The sequence below is a fragment of the Haemaphysalis longicornis genome, unplaced genomic scaffold, assembly GCF_048455015.1.
Source record: "Haemaphysalis longicornis isolate Haplotype H1 unplaced genomic scaffold, Haemaphysalis longicornis Haplotype H1 scaffold_11, whole genome shotgun sequence".
Classification (NCBI taxonomy): domain Eukaryota; kingdom Metazoa; phylum Arthropoda; class Arachnida; order Ixodida; family Ixodidae; genus Haemaphysalis; species Haemaphysalis longicornis.
The window spans coordinates 44446735-44471748 of record NW_027526214.1 but is presented as its reverse complement, the minus strand read 5'-3'; the positions used below and the strand labels follow the sequence as shown (position 1 = coordinate 44471748).

The 25014-nt window shown below is 45.4% G+C and overlaps 1 non-coding gene across 1 annotated transcript; it reads left to right on the top strand.

Annotated features, from left to right (window-relative positions):
* Positions 1-5552: 5552 nt before the first annotated feature.
* Trnat-ggu (transfer RNA threonine (anticodon GGU)) lies at positions 5553-5625 on the top strand. The gene has a single exon. It is a non-coding gene; the product is annotated as a tRNA-Thr (tRNA).
* Positions 5626-25014: the final 19389 nt, after the last annotated feature.

Genomic DNA, 25014 nt, shown 5'->3' with positions numbered 1-25014 from the left:
GAAAAGCACCCTCCACCACTTGAGAGAGACGGGTTGTTCCTTGAGGCCGCGTTTATTAGCTGCTGACTCCGACCGTTCCGAGGAAGCCGAACCCACGATGATGATTATCCGCAGATGATAATCCCGATGGGCGGCTAGCTGTGAGTGATTGAGGAGCATACCCCTTGGTGACCAGAATGAATGTTGATGATGCCAGGTTCACGGGGAACAGTCTCAATGCACATCCCTGGTGCTCACAATATATATATATATATATATATATATATATATATATATATATATATATATATATATATATATATATATATGTATATATATAGCGAATGAGGAAATGGGAAATGAGGGGCTCCGTGAAATAAGACAGAAAATAAGGGTTGGCAGTCAAGAAAACCTCGGAAAGCAAAAAGGAGGTTGTGGTTGGTCATAAAAGAGATGAAGATTTTTTGAGTCGAAAAGAATGTGGTGAAAAAGCCCGCCGGTTGGGATCCCAGGCGGCACAGAAGGTGTGCCCCAAGACCGGCCCGTCTATGGCCGCTTTCTGGCATGTCCGGCCAGCATCCAGGTTCTGGCAGCCACTGATCATGCATTGAATGGCCAACATTCGGCAACCAGCGCTTCGGCATTTTTCCGTCCGCCCGTGTCCGGACGCACAACGGCAGCTAACCGGCTGCCAGATATTCAGTTCTCTTACGGCTGCCGATGTTGAGAAAGAGAACGGCCGAAGTACGGCCTTAGGGCATCCGTTTTTTCTTCGGGAAGCGGTAATCGGCCGAAGCACGGCAGGCGACCGGCCACAGAATATGCGTATTCTTGCGGCAGTTGGTGTTCGAAAGGAGACCGGCCGGAGCGCGGCTGGCGTGCATTCGTTGTTTCAACGGTGAACCGCGCGTCCGGCGGACGTACGGCCCCAGAATATACGTTTTGCATTCGGTTAGCTGTCCTCGGCCGAATTACGGCAAGCGAATGGCAACAGAATATTTGGCAACCGGTGTTCAAGAGGAGACCGGCCTACGTAAGGTACCTGGTTATACATCCTTTTTTCGGCAAACGGTATACAGCCGAACAACGGCTCGCGCCTGGGCGCCGAGAATTCATGCACAGACGTGTTTGGAAGGAGACCGACCGGTTTGTTCCTGGGGGGACAAAAAGCCGTTAGGGAGCCGAACGACGGGGACGCGTTTTTCATCCGCTCCGTGTTTCTACGTTTTAAATGAACGAACATCGTTTGTCAAACAGTAATGAGTGTTCTCGGTGAACAGGCAAGGTGCATGGACTCACTGGACATTAGCAGGGAACCTTTTAGGCCATCGAAATGTCATTTATTGCCACAAGAAGACTGTGCCACACCGACAGGTGAGCTAAGCCTCGCCAGTCATCGCCGCTACCACGCTTCTGCCGCCGGCTTCGTCGACGCATCATCTCGAGGCTATTCGCCCGCTCAAGAAATGGAGAGCATTGGAGACATCGATCCGCCAGAGATGTCCGATCCGAGATGGAGATGGTTCACCAAAATAACTGGCCTTCAAGGGCGTCGAGCAAGCGGCAACCACGCAGGAGCTAAACCGCCACCATGTCAAGGACTCCCCACCAAAGAAAGGCAAGTGCGAGCAAAAGCGCAAGTTATTCTGCTTACAATTAAACTGCGACAAGAAATATTGCACTATGTTGTTGGTGATAAACGTAGAAGAGACTCGCTCGTGCATTGGTAGGATCAACTTCATGCCCTGCACTATGTTACTTGATGGGATTTTATGACTGCCTATTTAGAAAAAAATTATTTTAAATTTGCGATAACAACAGAGCCTTGTCACTGACGAAGCCTAGCTGTTAATTTAGTTCTGATGTTTGAAGGTAAGCTTAGCTACTCTTCGGATATGACTCATTTGGGTAAACATATACGCCAGCATCCTAGCAAACACGGATTTTGTCAGGATTTTCTTGCTCAACGCAGATTGTTGAGTTCACGCACGATTTGGCTCTTGAAATAGATAAGCTTAAAGTGGTTGACTGTATATTCTTGGACTGCAGAAAAGCAAATGATGGTGTTGCATATCACCCTCTGCGTAGTACATTTCATCCTATGAACTGAATGAATCGGTTTTTGCATTGTTATTACTATTGGTCCTATAGCTTTGTTCAAAAGTACTGTGTAGTTAACCGGACTATAGCGAATGAACGTGATTCCGTATACCTGCAGCTTTATTCGCATTTAATAACATCCTGGTGTGCTGATTCAGAAAAGTTTTCGGATGTTAAACAGTCTGTTAACTGCACCTTTACAAGAAAACCTTCATTCCAATTGGATACGTATACCGTAAATTATGCTGCTGTGACAACGGCCGAGGAATATAAATACCTAGGAGTTTATTTAGGGAGTGGTTAGAGGTTAAATAGGCAGGTGCAAACCGTAAAAGTTACAGCTGCATATGTTTTTGGCTTTCTGAGACGAAATTTTAATGAACCTCCATCTAACTGAAAAGAACAACCGTATTTAACTCATGTGCGCTCAATCTTGGAGTACGCATGTGTTTTCGTGGATCCCTACGCCAAAGAGCTCGTTGATACGCTCGAAAACATACAGAATATGTCAGTGCGATTCGTATTAGGTAATTGGCACGCTCACCTTAGCATGAGAGAAAGTAAAAGTAAACTGAAATGGCAGGACGTGAAAGATCACAGACGAAACCACAGGTGTAACTTTTTTCGTTATATCTATCATTCAAAAACTGTTGTAGAAGGGGAGAAGTATGCCCAAGCGCCATTCTACATATCGCAAAGTGGGACCGCTAGCTTAAAGCAAATTATTAACTTTCCTTTAAAGGTGACGCCTTGCGCGATTCATTTTATTTTACATCAATACTGCAGTGTAATTATCTTCGACGTATGATTGTATTAACTGTTTATATTGACGATTTTCAGCGCGCTTTGTAGAATTATTTTGTTATTTTGTCTCATATTTAATGCTTAGTGTTATGTATCTCCCTTCTGTAATGCATGCAAAGGCAAGCAGGCATCAAATAAATAAATAAATAAATAAATAAATAAAACAATGAATAAATAAATCAATAACAATAAATAAATAAATAAATAAATAAATAAATAAATAAATAAATAAATAAATAAATAAATAAATAAATAAATAAATAAATAAATAAATAAAATTCCAGAGGGGCAAGTTTACCTCCGACGGGTTGAGAACCCTACGCATTCAACCTTGACCAATAAAATATTTATTGCCCTATTCGTTGCAGTATGCAAGGTTTCCTGTATACATGCTACCATTGCTATGTTATTGGCTTGAAACAAATTATGTAACTCTAATTTTACGCCTTTCCTTGCGTGAACACAAAGGGATACAACTGCAGCCACCTGAAGCAGGGCGTCATTCGCGACGCGTTTAGAATTTTTTGAACGTAGTATGACATTAGAAGAAAATTAAGCTCTTTTGGACTATTAAGTGGTGTGGACGTATACTCATGAAAACAACAATTGAAAATGAAAGTACCTGTTCGCTCCTTCTTAGGATCAGCCCTGCGCAAGGTCATCAGAAAAGTTGATCGAGTAGAAAATGTCTTTGCAAGAAAAATGGGCAAAAACTGGACATACTTTTTTGTGAAGGAGTTATATTAAATGCTCCTGAGTGTTTTGTTGAGAACCAAAACGCTTCGTAAAGGCATTCACGCCGGTTTTATATACATCAAAATTGGTAAAGCAACTGTTATAAAAATAGTTTATGTAGTCATAGCATGAAAGTGTTCCGGAATATTGCCCTTAAAGAAATTGACTAAAAGCGGCGCAATTTATCTCTCTGAAATTCAACCCACTAAAGTGTGCGCCTTCCGCCCCCCCCCTCCTCTTTCCCCGTTTATTACAGGTAAGCCGCCCCACAGAGGATATCAGGACCTGGACAATACATCTATTCAAGCTCTACCAAGAACTGAATATTTTCTGTGTTCGGCAGTAAATGAGGCACAGCAATTAGAGGAACGACAATTTGTGAGCACTGTTTAATAAACGAATTTTGCTGTCTACTGAGGCTGGTAATTAAGCAAGGCTGCGCTGAAAGCTTGACGGCTGGTGGTTGCGCGCGAGCCCACTTTGATGTGGCTGCATTGGACCCAAAATGCTGGGTTTGTGCTGCTTCTGCACTGCGCGAATGAGTCATCTGCTTGCGCGACATGCAGTGACCGGCCTCAGTACAGCTAACGTACTGGCTGAACTCCAATGCCCGTAGGACGGCCGTATTTCCGTAGCTGTAGTCCGGCTGGAGTCCGACGACCGCATCTCGGCTGTCCTCCGGCGGACGTACTTCGGCCGTACACGGGTGGCTTTGGAATGGCCGGAGCCCTACGGCTGGAATCTGGCCGTATGACCGTAAGCCGGTCGACTGGCCGACGGACACTGGCCGTTGGACAGCCATGGGAGTACGGCCGCATACGGCCAAAAGGCCCACATTTGGACATGGGCCGAACATGGCTGCCGGAAAACGGCCGGACAGAAAATCACCGGCCAAAGTACACCGGCCTATTTTAGGCCGAACAGTCCTGTGCTGCCCGGGATTCGAACCCAAGCACAGGAAACAAACATACCTAACATAAATACCCCAGAAAGTGAATGGGAAAATCGCCCCGCCGGTAGCGTAGTGGTTATCGCACCAGACCGGTATTCTGGAGGTCGTGGGTTCGGATCCCACCTGGCGGGCATTTTTTCTTCACTTTCTTTCTTTCTTTCCAAATTCTTAATCTGTTTCAATGATCTACCACATCCTCCCCTTTGCTTTCCGAGGTTTTCTTGACTGCCATACCTTATTTCTGTGTTATTTTCAACGAGCCCCTCATTTCCTATTCTGATTCGCTACATGCATAGCGAGGGCCTCTGTTCTGGCAGTCTTGTTGCCAAAGGGAGCTTAAGAGGGTTCAAAGCTGGTCGACCACTCTGGACATGTCGTAGACACTCGAGTCACGACCCGGGGGTTAAAAAGAAGGTCCCCTTCACCCCGATTAGTCCGAATGGCGCTGGCTACCACCCCCAAGCACAGGAAACAAACATACCTAACATAAATACCTCAGAAAGTGAATGGGAAAATCGCCCCGCCGGTAGCGTAGTGGTTATCGCACCAGACCGGTATTCTGGAGGTCGTGGGTTCGGATCCCACCTGGCGGGCATTTTTTCTTCACTTTCTTTCTTTCTTTCCAAATTCTTAATCTGTTTCAATGATCTACCACATCCTCCCCTTTGCTTTCCGAGGTTTTCTCGACTGCCAACCCTTATTTCTGTGTTATTTTCAACGAGCCCCTAATTTCCTATTCTGATTCGCTACATGCATAGCGAGGGCCTCTGTTCTGGCAGTCTTGTTGCCAAAGGGAGCTTAAGAGGGTTCAAAGCTGGTCGACCACTCTGGACATGTCGTAGACACTCGAGTCACGCCCCGGGGGTTAAAAAGAAGGTCCCCTTCACCCCGATTAGTCCGAATGGCGCTGGCTACCACCCCCAAGCACAGGAAACAAACATACCTAACATAAATACCCCAGAAAGTGAATGGGAAAATCGCCCCGCCGGTAGCGTAGTGGTTATCGCACCAGACCGGTATTCTGGAGGTCGTGGGTTCGAATCCCACCTGGCGGGCATTTTTTCTTCACTTTCTTTCTTTCTTTCCAAATTCTTAATCTGTTTCAATGATCTACCACATCCTCCCCTTTGCTTTCCGAGGTTTTCTCGACTGCCAACCCTTATTTCTGTGGTATTTTCAACGAGCCCCTCATTTCCTATTCTGATTCGCTACATGCATAGCGAGGGCCTCTGTTCTGGCAGTCTTGTTGCCAAAGGGAGCTTAAGAGGGTTGAAAGCTGGTCGACCACTCTGGACATGTCGTAGACACTCGAGTCACGACCCGGGGGTTAAAAAGAAGGTCCCCTTCACCCCGATTACACCGAATGGCGCTGGCTACCACCCCCAAGCACAGGAAACAAACATACCTAACATAAATACCCCAGAAAGTGAATGGGAAAATCGCCCCGCCGGTAGCGTAGTGGTTATCGCACCAGACCGGTATTCTGGAGGTCGTGGGTTCGGATCCCACCTGGCGGGCTTTTTTTCTTCACTTTCTTTCTTTCTTTCCAAATTCTTAATCTGTTTCAATGATCTACCACATCCTCCCCTTTGCTTTCCGAGGTTTTCTCGACTTCCAACCCTTATTTCTGTGTTATATATTTTTATATATATATATAATAATATATATATAAAAATAAAAGCAGTAAAAGAAAACTTCTCGAGGAGCCAGAAAAAATACTTGAAAAAATGGTAGACGCACGATTTAAAAAAAAACAGTGGTTTACTGACGTTTCGACTGCGGGAGCAGTCTTCATCTTGAGTAATATACAACGTTGGAGCAGGCACGCTTATATAGGTGTAGAGAAAGTGTGCTGCAGTGTACCCTTTTTTTGCAACATTGGCGGGTTTGGGGCGAGGGAACAGGGAAGGGAGGGCATTATACATGTGGCATTATACATGATGACAAACTCTTTTCTGGAAAGCCCAGCAATATTCAACTTCAAAAAAAAAAAAACAGGGAAGGGAGCTGTTCAAATACACTTTTCATACGAATTACACGAATAAATGGATGGTACAGGGAACGTCTCGACACACGAAATGCAAAGTACACGAACAACAAATAATACAGAACAGAAGCCGCCGGTGACGCATGCATTCCTGAAAACACCAATTACCGGCGGCGTGGGGAATGTCAGTGCACTTTACAAGTTCACAGAAGTCACAGAAGAGTGCATGTGCCAGCAACGCAACCAATCATTTAGCCAGGAAGGAAGTAACTAGGTGCGTCCTGCGTGGAAAGAACTATTGAATCGGTAGCCAGTAAGGGTCAACAAGTTTCTGTGTATACAACAAAAGCATGTCACAGCATGATGGAGGCATGCAAAGAAGTGAGTAATGATTGACAGTCCAAGAAGCGGAGCGGTGGGGGGAACCGCGCAACATCGAAGAAGATGGTGAGTGACCGCGCGGATGGCGCGTTCGCGATAACGAATTTAACCCCCCAAAGGGGGCTTCCAACCGCGGCAGCGGAGGTGTACTGGGAATGCAGCTACTATTTTACGAAAAAAAGGGGAGACAGACAAGGGTGCGGAGGGGGGAAGGGAAACGTGTGGTGGCTGACAGTGTTCGGTAGGGCGAATGAAACAAAAAAAACGAAACAAAAAGAAAAAAAAACGGTAAAAGGAAAACTGAAAATGGCCTAGGTATCCACCAAAGACGATAATTTCCCCAAACTCTCATTAATGCCTGAAGATGCCGATTTAAACTCGTAAATGAGATACGATCGCGGATTAGTCGATCATGGTGAGAGCGAAACCCAGATTATAATATCGTGGCTCTGAGGTGGTCAAAAGAGTGCCAGGAAGGTTAACGTGTTTTGACAACGGGAGAGATGGCAGTTTTGGAATGTGACTCGTGTGTACGCCACCCTGGTGCTGCCAAGAAGCACGAACCTCCGCCTCAGGATCCGAAACTACCGGTTTGTTGGACGGTGCAACCGAGAGGCGTCGTTCTTCAATCGGCTTCTCCGGAACTACGGCCGACGATCAAGAACGCTGTTCTACATTGACCACGAGCTGCACTTCCATCCGGCGGCACGAGTTCTTGCAGCAGACGGCCTTCACCCCAGCTTCGAAGGTGTCGCTCTCATGGCCAGCCACCTCCATGGCAAGTGCCTCAGCAGGAGGGACCCGTCTACAACCTGGTCTTCGACCGCGCCGACTAAATCCGCGCCGGCGGAGCCGTCCCTTCAGGCCTCAACATCACCGCTGCGCAGCTACGCCGCCTCGGCCGCTGCCCCTGCGGTCCTTCCACTGCAGCTTCTTCGAGCCGGCAGTACAACCTCCGTTCGAACACTTCAAAGTTCCTGCCCCCCGGCCGCAAGGATTGACTGTGCCCTACTGATGCCGGTAACGCAACCAACCATAATGTCTCTCGGAAATTTTTAGATGCCAGAAAGCTAATGGACAAACATCTCCGATATGAGATGCATGGCTCCACTCTTAAACAGTACCTCAATTCCTTCATTGTGCCTAAAGGTCTTGCAATAGAATTAAAACCAGCCACATCTGAGTGGTCGCCTGCAAATAAGGAAAAGTGGGACAGTGTACTCAAATCCGCTTCATTGGACTTGATACGCATAATTATCGATCACTACGAGACAAATTTTGAAGTTCAGTAAGGAACGAAAAACTTCTCTTTCCCCATCTCAACAAACACGAGATCGAGTCATTGGCCTCGCACGAATTAAAGGTTCGAGATAAGCTGTCTCATGTCAAGGCCAAAATATTCTCGCGTGGTAATGTTATCCCTAAACCAGACGGGTCCCCTGTTAGCACCTTACCAGTCAAACAGCAAGAAGATGTCGACAGTAGTAACATAGTCAACTTGTCAGATGCGGTTTTGTCCAACGCCGATTTGAGCATACTTTCGAGGGGTTTGAGTTTTTGCCCAACAACAGGGGTTTTTTCCGAATTCCTGCTTTTTAAACATCTGGAAAATTTTGTCCGTACGATGAGGTTGAAGGAATACTTTCATTACCGCGAAACATGTAGTGACACTGCTAAATTGCTTCCAAGCCCTCAACACTGGACACCACCCCCCCAGCGGGACGAGGGCTTAGATATGAATATCAAAGCTGTGCAACAAGACATCATTGAAGCTTACAAAAAGCAGTCTACCTTCCGCCATAACCTCTCCATCAGTGAAAAAAATTCATTAGAAACCCTCTCTCACCGTAATGATATTGTAAATAAACCAGCTCACAAAGGTGGTGCAATAGTAATACTTAACCAGGTTGACTACGTTAAAGAAGCACAAAGGCAGCTATCGGGCTCGTCATTCTACAAACCACTCGAAAATGATCCTACAGCCGACTTTAAAGAAACCGTTAAAGAACATCGCACTCAATTGGTGAAGGATGGAGAAATGGCAGAAAGAACCGCCCATTCACTTGTTCAGCTGAATCCTATAGCTGGCAGGTTTTACTTGCAGCCAAAAATCCACAAAATAGGTAATCCCGGCCGCTCAATCGTCGCGGGGATAGGCACCGTCACGGAACACCTTTCGCGGTACGTGGACTCGATAATTAGCATCATACCGCCTAGTTTTCCTTCCTACATTAAAGACACTAATCACTTCCTTTCGGACGTTTTAGATTTGGATATTCCCAGCAATTCCCTCCTGGTTACAATGGATGTTGCGTCACTCTACACAAATGTTCCGCTCGACGATGGAATGCGAGCAGTAACTCACACTTACTGAGAAGCAACCTTTGACAAACTTGTTGATGGCTCTACACTAAGCACTCTTCGGCTAATTCTAGAGCCTAACAATTTTGAGTTCGATGGAAAACACTACGTCCAAATAAGTGGCACATCTGTGGGAACACGCGTATTGCCAAACTATGCCAATATATTTATGGGCGTCCTATCGGGTGAATTTCTGAATAGCAGCCAGAGCTTAAAGCCAGTCTATTATAAGCGTTTCATTGATGGTGTATTCCTGATTTGGACCCACGGGCAGACGAACCTGATAACCTTCAAAGACGCGTTCAACTCTGCGCATCCCTCCATTTCTTTTCTTACCAATACTCCCCGTCTACTGTGAATTTTCTTGACGTAAACGTCACCGTCTCTGAGGGCAAACTGATCACTAAGTTGTACCGAAAACCGACTGACAAGCAACAGTACCTACATTTTCAAAGCAGTCACGTGAAACATTGCAAAACCGGAATTCCCTATAGACAAGCTCATCGTTTTCGTCGAATTTGCTTAAAGGAAGAGGACTTCAATGATAATTGTAAGGAGCTATGCAGTGCACTTCCGATACAAAAATATCCCGTTGAAATAATTGACAACGCTAAAGACAGAGCACGAAACCTGAATCGCTCAGACATTCTCAGAGGCACCAAAACCTCATACGACAAACCGCAAACGAACTTGGTCTTAACACACTCCGCATCTGATCCCAAAGTTTCGTCTGTACTAAAAAAGCACTATAACACTCTTACCCAAAGTGAGCGCCTAAAACATATTTTTCCCGAACCCCCACGGGTTGTGTACAGGAGAAACAAAAACATTAGGGATGTCCAGACCTCATCCAAAATAAGGACTCAAACGACCCGCGGATGCAGTCCTTGCGGGAAGCCTCGATGTCAACTATGCACGCACATGTTCACAACGGATACCGCGGTCAGCTGAGCCTCTGATGTTTGTCTAAAAATCAAAGGAAACCTGAACTGTGATAGTTCCAATGCGGTATATTTTCTCGAGTGTACGGTGTGCCACCTACAATACATCGGGCAAACACAAAAGTCGTTCAGATGTAGGCTTAATATTCACAAGTCACATTCCAAAACTCTGCTATCTCTCCCGTTGTCAAAACACGTTAACCTTCCTGGGCACTTTTTTGACCACCTCAGAGCCACGATATTACAATCTGGGTTTCGCTCTCACCTTGATCGACTAATCCGCGAATCGTATCTCATTTAGAAGTTCAAATCCGCATCTTCAGGCCATAATGAGAGTTTGGGTAAATTATCGTCTTTGGTGGGAACCTAAGCCATTTTCACTGTTTTCCTTTCCCTGTTTTTTTTTCTTTTTGTTTTGTTTTGTTTGTTTCATTCGCCCTACGGAATACTGTCAGCCACCAAACGTCCCCCCCCCCTCTCCACCCTTTTCTGTCTCCCCGTTTTTTTCGTGGAATAGTAGCTGCATTCCCAGTACGCCTCCGCTCCCGCGGTTGGCAGCCCCCTTTGGGGTGTTAAATTTGTTATCACGAACGCGACGTCCACGCGGTCACTCACCATCTTCTTCGATGTTGCGCGGTTCCCCCCACCCCTCCGCTTCTTGGACTGTCAATCATTACTCACTTCTTTGCATGCCTCCATCATGCTGTGACATGCTTTTATTGTATACACAGAAACGTGTTGACCCTTACTGGCTAGCGATTCAATAATTGCTTCGACGCAGGACACACCTAGTTACTTCCTACCTGGCTAAATGGTTGGTTGCATTGCTGGCACATGCGCTCTTCTGTGACTTCTGTGAACTTGTAAAGTGCACTGACATTCCCCACGCCGCCGGTAATTGGTGTTTTGAGGAATGGATGCGTCACCGGCGGCTTCTGTTCTGTATTAATTGTTGTTCCTATACTTTGCATTTCGTGTGTCGAGACGTTCCCTGTACCATTCATTTATTCGTGTATTTCGTATGAAAAGTGTATTTGAACAGCTCTTAACCCTGTTTTTTTTATGAAGTTGAATATTGCTGGGCTTTTCAGAAAAGAGTTTGTCATCATGAATAGTGCCACATGTATAATGCCCTTCCTTCCCTGTTCCCTCGCCCCAAACCCGCCAATGTGGTAAAAAAAGGGTACACTGTGGCACCCCCTCTCCATCTATATAAGCATGCGTGCGGCAACGTTGTATGTTACTCAAGATGAAGACTGGTCTACAACACCAAAGAAGGCATAGGGAAAAGATTAGACTATTTTTTACCGTTCGTGACGTTACATTGTTTTTATTATAATTACGTGAGAAAGAAAGGCGTGGGTTCAGTCCTCACTAAGGGAGCGTGTTTTTCTTTCTTTCTTTCTCACGTAATTAATAATAAAAAAATGTAACGTCACTAACGGTAAAAAATAGTCTAATCATTCTCCTATGCCTTCTTTTGCGTTGTAGACTGCTGGCATTTTCCAAATTCTTTATGTTGAGCTACTACAACCTTCCCTTTGCTTTACGAGGTCTACTTGACTGCCAATTCCTAATTCTGTCTTATTTTCCATGTGCCCCTCTTTTCCTATTCTGATTCGCTACATGCATGGCGAGGGCCTCTGTTCTGGCAGTCTTGGTGCTATAGGGAGCTTAACAGGGTTCAACGCTGGTCGACCACTCTCGACATGTCGTCGACGCTCGAGTCACGGCCCGTGGGTAAAAAGGTCCGCTTCCCCCCGAGTATTCCGAGTGGCGCTGGCTACCACCCCCAAGCGCAGGAAACAAAAACACCTGAACCTAATACCCCAGAAAGTGGAGGCTAAAGTAGCCCCGTCGGTAGCGTAGAGGTTATCGCACCAGACTGGTATTCTTGAGGTCGTGGGTTCGGATGCCACCTGCCGGGCATTTTTTCTCCACTTTCTTATTTTCCAAATTATTTGTGTTGAGCTACTACAACCTCCCCTTTGCTTTAAGAGGTCTACTTGACTGTCAATTCCTATTTCTGTCTTATTTTCGACGTGCCCCTCATTTCCTATTCTTATTCGCTACATGCATGGCGAGGGCCTCTGTTCTGGCAGTCTTGGTGCTATAGGGAGCCTAACAGGGTTCAACGCTGGTCGACCACTCTCGACATGTCGTAGACGCTCGAGTCACGGCCCGTGGGTAAAAAGAAGGTCCCCTTCACCCCGAGTAGTCCGAGTGGCGCTGGATACCACACCCAAGCGCAGGAAACAAAAACTCCTGAAGATAAATAACATTGCAATAACAACAACAACATTTGAACATTTAATACAGAAGGAGGTCCCGAAGTTACAAAACTGTCAGGGGGACCTGCTATAATACATCAAACAGATCAAAAGTACAAATTTACTGGCAGTGGTTATAATGCATTAATACATCAAAGTTAATTCAAGTCTGAAAGCATTCTTACACAACATGAGTGAGAATAAAAGACACGAAAAAAGAAATTGACTAAATAAATGCACTGCAAAAAAAAAGTGCAACGCAAAGGATCATCAAAACACACTGATATTATTTACATCATTAATATAAACAACAGCCACATAAGAAATAGGTACTTATTTATTTAGGCAGCCTTCATGCCACTGATCAAATAATTGTGGTAACTAGGTGGTGTTTGACATGTTTTATGAATGAATAAGATGAAGTAGAGGTTTTGATGTTAGTAGGTAGTTGATTCCAGAACGTAATTCCCATAAAATACACCGTACATTTTCCATAGTTAGTTTTAACTTTGGGTAATAGCAGATTGTTATTTTCACAGAATCTCGTGGTGTTTAGGTTAAGCAGGTTAGATTGTGTTAAGGTACCAATATATATCTTGTTGTTAACTACACGGTAAATAATTGTTGTCAGCTTTTGCTGGAAAAGGTTGTGTATTGGTAGTACATTGAGGGTCCTGAAAATTGCATTCGCTTCAAAAAAAATTACTGTTAAAGGTAATTAGTCTTACAGCCTGTCTCTGTAGGTGCTGTAAGTGGGACAAGTGGGTTAAGTAAGTATTTCCCCAAGATGAAAGGCAATACTGTAGGTGGCTATGAATGAACGAGTAATATAAGGACAGTATAATGGGGCGCGGAAAGTAGCGTCGTGTTTTTATTATAACTCGTAACCCAAAACCAATTTTTTTCGATACCATATTAATATGTTGATGAAATTTGAGATGAGTGTCTAGCAGTACACCCAGGAATAGGACGGCAGATGATGCATGAATGACAACGTTTTGTAACGTTATTGATGGTGTGGGATCAATATTGCGCATAGGACTGTGAAAAAGCATAAAATGGGTTTTCGCAGGGTTGAGGTAGAGTTGATTAAGTTTGCACCAGGATACCAAATTATCTAGGGCTGAATTTAAAAGGGATAAGACTTCAGTTAGGGATTTTTTGTGAGCAAATATGGTAGTGTCATCAGCATATATTACGGCGCTTGTAAGCTTAACAAAATTCGGGAGATCATTTATGTATACGTAAACAATAGTGGGCCTAGAATAGACCCTTGCGGAACACCTTTTATTAATAATTTCGGTTGCGAAAGACAACCGTTAATTTCAACGACCTGGGACCTATTTGATAAGTAACTGCGAATTAAAGGCAGTGGAGGACCCCGAATTCCAAGTGCATCAAGCTTATGAAGAAGAATTGTGTGATTTATCGTATCGAATGCTTTAGTAAAATCTACAAGTATAGCCCCTACAATATGACCCATGTCTGTAGCGCGTTTTATGGTATCCGTAAAAGAAATGAGGGCATGTTCTCTCGAAAATCCTGGACGAAAACAAAACTGCTGAGCGGAGAGAAGATTGAATTTGTCGAAATAGTTTGTGAGGCGTGTTACAATAAGCTTTTGAACAATTTTACTAAAAAATGGCAAAATAAAAATAGGTCTATAGTTGGGAACGATTTCCGCATCGCCTTTTTTTAGCACCGCGGTAATTGGTCAGGAAATGTACCTTCTTTAAACATATAGTCAATTATATGACATAAAGGAACGGAGGCGTGACTGTCAATTATTTTGATTGACGACGGAAGCACTCCATCAAGCCAGGGGTCTGTGGATTTCAGATTCGATATGGTGCTGGAGATTTCGGATGGATTAGTAGGGTAAAGATAAAATGATTGTGGCGACTGTACACTGTACGTAGGAGAGGCATCAAAGGCGGTACCCCAGAAAGTGGAGTCTAAAGTAGTCCCGCCGGTAGCGTAGAGGTTATCGCACCAGACGGGTATTCTGGAGGTAGTGGGTTCGGATCCCACCTGGCGGGCATTTTTTCTCCACTTTCTTATTTTCCGAATTCTTTATCTTGAGCTAATGCATCCTCCCATTTGCTTTCCGAGGTCTCCTTGACTGCCAATTCTTCTTTCTGTCTTATTTTCAACGTGCCCCTCATTTCTTAGATATATATATATATATATCTATGTATATATATATATATATATATATATATATATATATATATATATCTATATATATATATATATATATATATATATATATATATATATATATATATATATATATATATATATATATGTATATATATATATATATATATATATATATATATATATATATATATATATATATATATATAGTATAAGCAAAGAGTCGGATACACAGCAAGAACAATAGCAAACAAGGTTTACTTACGTAGCGCAATGGGACCTGCCTTCATCAGAGTAAAGTTTAATGATTTTGCTGTCGCAAACATTTGGAGCACATTTCTTATATAGGATTGCAGACAACTGTGATTACGAGTGGAAAATGTTTCGGAAAAGGAGAGTACGCATGCAGTCGGGCTACGCCTATGTTACAACAACAACAAACAAACAAAAAAAGGAGGAGGGGGCGAGAGAGAGAAAGGGGTCGTGTTAACAAAGCAGCATTCAAGGTTGCACCATGACGGGTCAACGTATGCCGCGTGGGCTGCAAGTTCAGACAGTGCGAGAAACTAGACAACCGCGGTTTCAAAAGAAAGGGAAGAGTATACAGTAAGGTATCCAGTGGCTGGGGAGACTGGTTGGGGCAGAAATGAAGATGGGTGTGCTTTCCACGGATGAAGAGAATAGATAAGGGGCACCGAAGAGCATTTCACAGAAGCTAACAACTGAAGAGGAAATAGGTAGGGTCACAAAAGGTTAAACATGAATAGATCACAAAGAGTTAAACATTCTTAAGTGGTGGTGGGAACGAGGCCTCCTCCCCCAGGACAAATGGCATTCTTGAGCCGCATTAGGCTAATAAAGCTGATGTATTAGGAGAGTTTCTGTGAATTCTGATGGGAAACTCAAGGGTAGGAACAATGACATTAGTTATAAAAATTATGAAGCCGCCAATTTTATTCGAGGGATAATCACGTTAGTTTTCCATTACTTTCATTATTCCCAAGTGTGGCTGACCCAAACTTATAAATGAGATAAGATTCCCGAACCTCGCGGTCGAGGTGGGTTTAGAAAGCGGATTCTACAATCGTTGATTTAGGATGTTCAAATGCATGCTGGTCGGGAATGTTTAACTCTTTGTGATCTATTCATGTCTAACCTTTTGTGACCCTACCTATTTCCTGTTCAGTTGCTAGCTTCTGTGAAATGCTCTTTTGTGGCCCCTACCTATTGTCTTCATCCGCGGGGGGCACACCCATCTTTGCTACCGCCACAACCAGTCTCCCCAGCCACTGAATACCTTACTATATACTCTTCCCTTTCTTTTGAAACCGCAGTTGTCCAGTTTCCCGTATTGTCTGAACTTGCAGCCCGCGCGGCATACGTTGACCCGTCATGGTGCAACCTTGAACGCGGCTTTGTTAACACTACCCCTTTCTCTCTCTCGCTCCCCCCCTTTTTTTGTTTGTTGTTGTTATAACGTAGGCGTAACCCGACTATATGCGTACCCTCCTTTTCCGAAACATTTTCCGCTCCTTCTCACAGTTTTCTGCAAACCTATATAAGACACCTGTTCCAAATGGTGGCGACAGCAAAATCATGTAACTTTACTCTGATGGAGGCAAGTCCCGTTGCCGCTACGGAAGTAAACCTTGTTTGCTATTGTTCTTGCTGTATATCCGACTCTTTACTTATACTATTTCTGCGGTCTTTGTGAGTTTTATCTTTCTGTAAATTTATATATATATATATATATATATATATATATATATATTTATATGGGTATATATTTGTCGGGTATCTTAATAAATGGGGCAGTTCAGCGTACAGCATAGTGAGCTAGACGGTAGCGTTTGTCCAGTTTCTTGGAATATTTAATATCCAACAGTTTCAAAAGGAGGACCTTTCTTCTTCGGGGGTTGTCTTAGAATAGACAAAAAAAAAACGCTTATACACACTTTGGATCCGAGGGCTTCCCTTTATCCTCATTCTCGCCAGTCACAACTCTTGCGGAGGGTAAAAGAGCAGGAGAGTAACAAGAACATGTAACTCTACCACAGAAGGTGGGAAAAAGAGGAAGGGAGATAGGAAGGTTGTAAATGGGAAGGAGGCACAGTTGCGGTATTGATAGACAGAACACAGACATATAAGGTTCAACCTATGTGCATCTGCAGAAAAAACAGCGTGCTGCGTAGAGAGAGAAAAAGATACACAACATTTAGATAGTCGAAATTCTAAAGATTGAACAAAGAGGCTCTGGATGGCAGGGAGGCATGCGAGCCTCTGCCTACTGGTCATCATCACCAGTAGGCAGCCGAGGGGTGCCGAAGGTTTTACTCACCAAGCACATTGTAGATTGCGTGGTGAATTTAGCCAGCGTTCCCCGTGCCGAGGTGCCTGAACAACGACGGATGCTTTGCCGGTACGCCTGTGAAGTCTGCTTCATGGATGGTTGGTTTGCGAGTTTTTTGGCGCAGCTTGGCGTCTGTTTCGCTCTTCCTTCGCATGTCTCGGTTAAATTGTTCGACAGCGTCTCCTGGTGACCCGGACCCGACGGAAATCAGTGGTAGTACGCTAAGGATTGGTTTGCAGGGAGGCAAAACAAAGCGTAGTGACTACATAAAGACATCTGACCTCTAGAGAAACGCTACCTTTGGCGCACTACTTGCCCCGAATGAGACTCGGTTTTCTAAATTTCTGTATACCAATTCGGCGTCATTTTGGGCAACTACAAAAGGGGACAGGAGCAGCTGGTTCTGCTGAATAGCGAATATAAACGTTTTCCCAGCTTCTCGCAATTCTCAAACTTTGTAAAATAGCTAATATTGGCATAAAAGGAATCATGAAGCTCCAATACGTAATTCTTTTGGTGCCTGCGCTTGTGTCGTGCAGTAGTGTAGGCCCGTGCTAGTACATCAGGATGGCTAGGTTCCTCTTTCTCATCATTCATGAAACGCTCCTGTGCGTTTGCATTCTTCCGATGAACTGCCGGACTACAGAGGCGGCGTCCGCAGCTCGAGCCCGGCAATGGCTGAAGCTGCTGAGTTCGGGACGCCGCCCCGCAATTTCCTGGCAACAGCTAGCAGAACCTCTGGTTTCTGTCTTTTTAGAGCCACGAGTGTAAATTCCAGAGTCGTCGCGTGGGTAATTGTTGTGGGTGTCGTTTAAAGCATAAAACCCCTTCACCGCATAATTTGGACCCAATTTTTATTCAACACTCTTCTCTGTACGCTCGAATTCTCCGACCTAATGGTGACTAGTCCGGAATGGAAAAAAAAAATGTTATATGATAGGGTGAGTGTTGTGCCACTATTTCGTATCCAAACGTCCGTGGTCCCCCGGAAGAACAACATGCATCCAGCGCTCTCGTTTATAACATGATTCAGCATACTTTTCCTCTAAACAAGATCATTTTCTTTCTGTTCGCGGTCCCATTTTGTGGGAAAAGCTGTCTCCTAAAGAGTGACATTTGTTTAGTAAATGAATGCCCCGGGAGGTGTTCATGTCTTGAAATTGGCCAGTTCGGTTGTGTTTTAGCATGACCACGAAGATTGTAAACCATATACGGAAGTAGTTTTCTGTATGCCCAATGTACTCCACGCCATATTCATCACAGTGAAGCATGTAGAAGACGTTGTTGCTTTCGCAAATATATTTGCATTTATTTGAATACGTTTTTTGAGGAGCCGTCTTTAGCAGTAGTGGTGGTTATCACTTGGTAGGAGACATTACAACGCAATTTCTCGTATCGCTGGAATCCTAGATGAGTGCTTTCAGTTAGGCTCGTCTTGGCTTTCACTATCCTATCTTTCAAGCTTTTCCCGCAGCGATTAACCACTCCAGGGTAACGGCTTTTGCAAGATTGAAGGTACGCGGGTACATTCTTGTAGTACATTGAAAAGTCTCAAAATTATATTGCCCCACAGCCAAAGACGACGCAGTTGTCTGCAAGCAAAACAAGTGTATTGGACCGAACTTTTGCTCCCCTAACAACTCAAAGAATACACAGACGGAGAAGCAGCAGTCAATAAAGTGAAGTGCGAAGGCGAGCGTTGTGAATTCGAATAAGGTGGCACCTGTTTTGCAGGCTTTTATCTTTCGGCGCGAGTGTTTCTCGAACCGCCGATTTACATGCAGAACATTGTAGATCAAAGAAGATTATTCAGGCCAGTGAGGTTACGGAGAAACGCTCTGATCTCATTAGGAGAAACCGCGCAGTGTAAAAATAAAAAATGGGACTTGCGGTTTGCTTGAGACACAGGTAAAACAGAATGGCGCAGCCAGGCAGTAAAAACAAATCATAAATAAACTAACCAAATGCATGGTTCGTGGAATTCCCCCTCCCTTAAAAGTGAATCATCCCGATGCGAAAATCAAATGATATTCCGAGGAAACAACTACAACACTAAAGTCCATCATCTTGCACTGTAAGCTTTGAAGCGAACGACGTGGACGAATTTTGGCCGCTTGCTTCGTCGTGATATGCCGGAATCACCACCGGGGACCACTTTTGTAGGTAAGTTGACCAACACGTCGTAGAATCCAGTAGGATCTGAAATAGCGTAGCAGACGCTTCTCACTGAGCCCGCGTCGCCGCATGGGAGTCCAAACCAACACACGATACCCAGGATAATACTGGGATTCTCAGCGCAGCAGATTGCAGTGTCCGGCATACACTAAATGCTGGTTCATTGTATGGGATCGAGGGAGTTGGCGGGCTTCCTTAGCCCGTTGAAGGTATCCTTTGACGTCGGCGTTGAGGTCGTCGTCTTTTACGTGCGGAAGCAAGGCGGCGAGCATCGTAGTCGGCCGTCTTCCGAAGACAAGCTCAAACGGTGTCATCCGCATAGTTTCCACTGTCGCTGTGTTGTATGGAAACGTGACATACTGGAGGATCTCATTCCAAGTCTTCTGTTCAACGTCGACGTGCATAGACAGAATATCTACGATACTTTTGTTGAGACGTTCCATTAGTCTGTTTGTTTGAGGGTGGTACGCCGTCGTTCTTCAGTGATTCGTGTTGTTGTAGGGTAATATTCGTTGCATAAGCTCCGAAGTGAAGGCCGTTTTGCCTAACGTGATCACGACCTCAGGTGCTGCATATCGCAGCACAAATTGATTAATAAAGAACTTCGCGACTTCTTGTGCAGCCCTCTTGAAAGAGAAGCCGTCTCTGCGTTGCGCGTCATGTAGTCTTTCGCTACGACAATCCGTTTGTTCTCGGACCGTGACGTAAAGAATAGACCTAAAAGGTTCACTCCAATATGTTCCAAGGGCCTCGATGGGACTGCGATTGGCTGATGTAGTCCGGTGGGTCTCATCGCCGGCTTTTTTCATCACTGGCAGCCACGGCAGCTACGGACGTTGTTGGTGACGTCAGAGGTAAGGCGGGGCCAGCTGTACGTCACCTTGATTTTTCAAATAGTGCGGGCTGTGCCGAGATGTCTGGAATACGTGTCGTCATGGCACGCTTCCACAATTTCGCCACGAAGGTGCACTGGGATGAGAAGAAGGTATTTCATTCTTGTTGCGGGGTGGAAATTCTTCTTTGCGAGGATGGCGTTTCTCAGGCTGAATGCTGCTAAGTTGCGTTTGAAGGTCCTAAGAACCGTGACGTTGCATCCCTCGAGGTCGTTGATCATGACGCGTAAGTCGGAGTCAGCACGCTACTGGGTGGCTAGATCGCTCTCAGTCATGATTCCCAAGAACGCGCTGTCTTAATCAGTCCTATGATGGTGGGTCGACGGGGGCGCAGGAAAGGCAATGGGCGCCCGAGTGTTTCCTGCCGGATTTATAGCCTACTGTAACGTCGAACTCCTCCAGGCATAAGATCCACCGCCAAGACGACCAGACGGGTCCTTCAAATTGGCGAGCCAACACAGCGCATGGTGGATGTCTCAACCTAGAATGGTCTTCCATACACGTTTGGGCGAAATTTCTAAATCACCCGTATATTAGCCAGGCACTCTTTACTGGAGGCAGAGTAGTTTTCACCCCATTCGACAGACGACGAACGGCAAGGCGATTACCTTTTCGCAACCGCTTTGCTTTTGGACGAGCATGGCACCGAAGCCTATAGCAGTGGCGTCCGGATGCTTTTGCCTTTCGGTGTTTTCATCAAAATAGCGAGCACGGGCGGGCTTTGCAGGCGTTTTTGCAGCTCGCAGAATGCTTTTTCTCGGTGGTTTTCCCAGATGAAAGGGGTGCTATCTTTCGTCAATCGAGTGAGTGGCTCTACAGTGCGTGCAAAGTTTGTGACGAAGCGCCGGTACTATGCGCACTCTCTAAGAAATCTTCGCACGCCCTCCTTGCTTTCGGCCTTGCGAATTTCTTAATGGCTCAAGTTTTTGCCGGGTCACGGGAGGACTCCTGCAGCGTTGACGACATTGCCCAAGAACTTGAGTTCCTCGCACACGAAACGGCACGAAACGCGAAAGGGTAGGGAGAGGGCGAGGTGCGTCGACGGAGAAACCACGTATTCCGAGTCTCTTGTATGGGCAGCGACGGTAGATGTGGTCGGCCTTTTCGCAGTGGTAGCCCAGAGGACGAATATTAGGAGTTCGCTATACGTCCGTCTTCATCGGCATCTGGTTTTGGACTGCAGGGGGTGGAGCGGGCGACCGAGGGCGGCGGTACAGCGGGGTCTCTTAACGACGTGTTGCAGCATGGCGGGGTTGACGAACAGCTGCGGAGTACGTCATAGCTTGTGGCTCGCGGGCTACTTAAGAAGGCGTAGAGGTTCTCAGCGCTTGTTGCACTTCATTCCTAGTGGCGTCAGTAAGGGTAGCGATATAGGGCTACAGCGGCGTGGGGAGACGTTTCAGCAACTCCTCTGTCACAATGGCGCGGATGATCTCGCGTAGGCTATAAGCCGGAATCCGCATGTTGTCAACGTAGTTCGCATTGGCCGCACCAACAAAGTTGCGACCATACTGCTTAGCACACATTTCGAGGGCCTTCTCAACAGTGGTGGCTTCGGTAACGAATTCGGCGACAAGGCCCCACAAACAGTTCCTCCTCCACACCGCGCATTAGGAAGCGTAAGTTCTTTTCTTCCGTCATTTTGTGGTCCACGTGGAGAAATGGTCGCTTCATGTCCTCAACAAAAGACACAACCCCTTCGTTGGGTAGCTGCGTGCACGTTTTGAACAAAAGGGTGTCTCCTTCTTTCCGCACTACGGTGTCGATTGTTTTGAGGAAATCGCTCTTAAAAACTGTACAGCTGGTTAGGGAGCTTTTATGGTTTTTAAACCACGTTGGGGCCGTATCTTTTAAATAGGAGAAAACACGTCAGAAGGTTTCTACGTCAGCCCACCTCTTGAAGATGCGGACGCGCTCTACTTTCTTCAACCAGTCCTCAGGGTCTTCTCTGAGCCATCCGAGGAAAGATGGTGGTTCCCAAGGCTGTTCCAGGACGAGGGTAGGATTAGAAGCGCTCGTCATGGTGCTGCGTTGATCAGGGTGGTTTTCACGCCTTGTTTCTTCACGTCATTTGGAAGTGGACCAAACTCTGGCTGAAGTCTTTGCTGTCGGCGACTTGCACGAGTGTGGCTCTCTTGTCGGCTTGACGAGGGCTTAGGGTGCATGTACCCCACTCCTCCACCAGATGTCACGAAGCTAAAGACGGCGAAGTTGTCTTCAAGAAAAACACGTTTATTGGAGCGAACTTGTGCTCTTCTGAGAACCTAAAGAATACACAGGCGTCGAAGAAGCAGTCAACGAAGTGACGTGCGAAGGCGAGCGTCGCTGATTAGAATACCGCGGCGCCTGTTTTGCAGGCTTTTATCTTTTGGCACGAGTGTTTCTCAAACTGTCAGTTTACATCCAGAACACTTTAGATTAATGAAGATTATTCCAGGCCAGTGATGTTAGGCCGAAATACTCCCATCCGAATGTGATAACCCGTGAGGCGTAAAAAAATGATAAAATTTGCCCTTCGCCTGGGACACAGATAACACATCCTGGCGCAGCCATACAGTAAATAAATAAACCCAATGCATAGTTCGGGGCCTTATTTACACAACGAAGGTGAGTAGGAGAGCACAATGTTTGTCTCGTTTTTGTCAATCCTGGTATTCTTTCCATGTAGAATTTCTTGGGGATTTATGCTACGAGACGGTTGATGGAGTCCTGGACCACTGCGTCTGGGTATTTTTGACAAATTAAGGCTTTGTTAGTCATTGGGAGGTGTGGAAAAAGTTCTCATTATTAAAAAAATTCTCAGGTATCTGAGGGCCTAGGAACGGCTAATGCTCAGTAACAATACCGCGGATGGCCACTTTCAAGGTGCAGGTACGGGTGGCAATCGGTGGAGTATTTATACAGTGGCGTCGTTGCTTTCGTACCCTGTACCAGAATAGCGACGTCGAGAAAATTACTGATGTTTTCGAGATAGTGTGCGTAACAAATATGAACAGGTGGAGCTCATTGAAATCCAGAATAAACGTATTGCTCCTTCATGCGGTCAAACAAAAAAAGATGCCATTAGGAAATCTTCTGCCTCTAAAGGGGCGAACGGGGTTAGCTTCCAAAAAGGGTCCCTCGAGCAATGCCATAAAGAAGTCTGCATTATTTGGGCCATTTTTGCTTTTTTTGTGCCACTTATTGCAGGTATTGTTTCTCTTCTAATTCAAACGAATTATAACTAAGCACTAGGTCGAGTGAGGTAGCAAGGGCATGCTCATTATATTCTGGTAGTTTATCACGTTCCAACAAGTTGCCATGGTATACTTGATGCCTTCTGAATGGGGGATATGAGTGTGCAGAGTAGTGATGCAAAAAACGCTTAGTTGTGCAGCTAATAATGTCGAAGCTATATTAGTGTTTCCAATCTCAGTAAGAAACGAAAAGCATAGCTGCCTAGTCTACATTTTCCCGCTCAACACTGTGGGCATATGATATCCTTAATCCTTGCCATTAGCATTAAGGAACACAAAATAATAATAGAATAATACGCCGTCGTTATTCTCACTGCTCTCGCGCAGCACCGAACTGCCCCGCCGAGAGACTCTTCCACAACAGGTTCGGGAGTGAGCCACGACTCTCGCCGTGAGTGTACGTTGTCAGTCATTTCACATGAAAGCGCCGCATTTTATAGTACAGGGGTCTATTACACGGACAACCACGATACAAACATTACACTGCACTACGCGCCTAGCCCTTGGGGCATACACCCGTCGGCGTGTGCCCAGCTCGTAGTCGAGCGGCAGTTAGCGTCCGCTGGCGTTGGCCGGCCGCAACGCTCGCTGACGTAGGGGTAGGGGGCTGTCTGTGGCCGCTACACAATTAAAACCACTGGACGTGACCGGGCGGCATCGGCGCTCGTCCGCTGACATCAGGTGTTGCAAGCGGTCACATCGCGGGCGCGGGGGCATCCCACTAATGAGTGGAATATGCCCGCGGAGACTCGCCGGACATCCTAGATAAACGCACTAACCAAATCAAGGCATACGGAAATCGACACGGTGGGAGCCGTGACCCACGGAAGTGGGAAACAACGGCCAGTGCAAGAAACGGCCAAAAGCGGCCGAAGGGCATTTACGTACCGTGCGATCGCTGCGTGTCCTAGGGGCCGTCTCTCCGGGGAGTCTCCTGCGCGCATCCCCCGGCGGCTCGCAGGGAGAGGAGGGAAGCGCGTGAAGATCGCCCTCGCCCCACAAAGGAGGAGGACGTCGCTAGTTCATCCTCGCCCCGATTGGAGTGAAGAACAAAGTAACGCAAGATGTTTGCTCTTATATCAAAAGCAAAGTTACGGCCGACATCTTCAGGGAGTTTGACAAGAAAATGTGTAAGTATTTAACAGTAGAGCTGCACGTAAGAGCTGCTGTTTCTTTTCTGCAAAATATCCATCGGGACTGATAGTTTCAGCGCCTAAATTTGCAATAAAACACAAATTTTCATTTTTATTCTAAATTATTTCATTTGGGTCGGGATAAGTACTGAGATTTAAAAACAATTGCCGTATATAAGAATTTAAAAGAAGTAAGCAATACGTCTCAAGATAATATGTATAGCAAGACAATTTAGGACCTTATCAATATGTCTTATTGTAGCGACGACTTTATTTCGTTCTCAGCAATACATTTTGAAAAAGTTTACAAATAAACTTCTTGATACTGTACGTGTTTTCATCATTGTCCTAAAATACTATAAACTCTGCACAGATTGTTTTTATTTTTATTAATGTTCATTAAAAACCCTATTTATTGTATTCTGAGGTAATTTTCTTTGCAGGGATTTTTGGTTTATTGACGAAACTATGAAAAAGTATATAAATGAAGGAAAGTCACTATCTCTACAACACGTCGTGCAGACACTGGCGAATATGGTTTCTCTCACGCGCTCAGA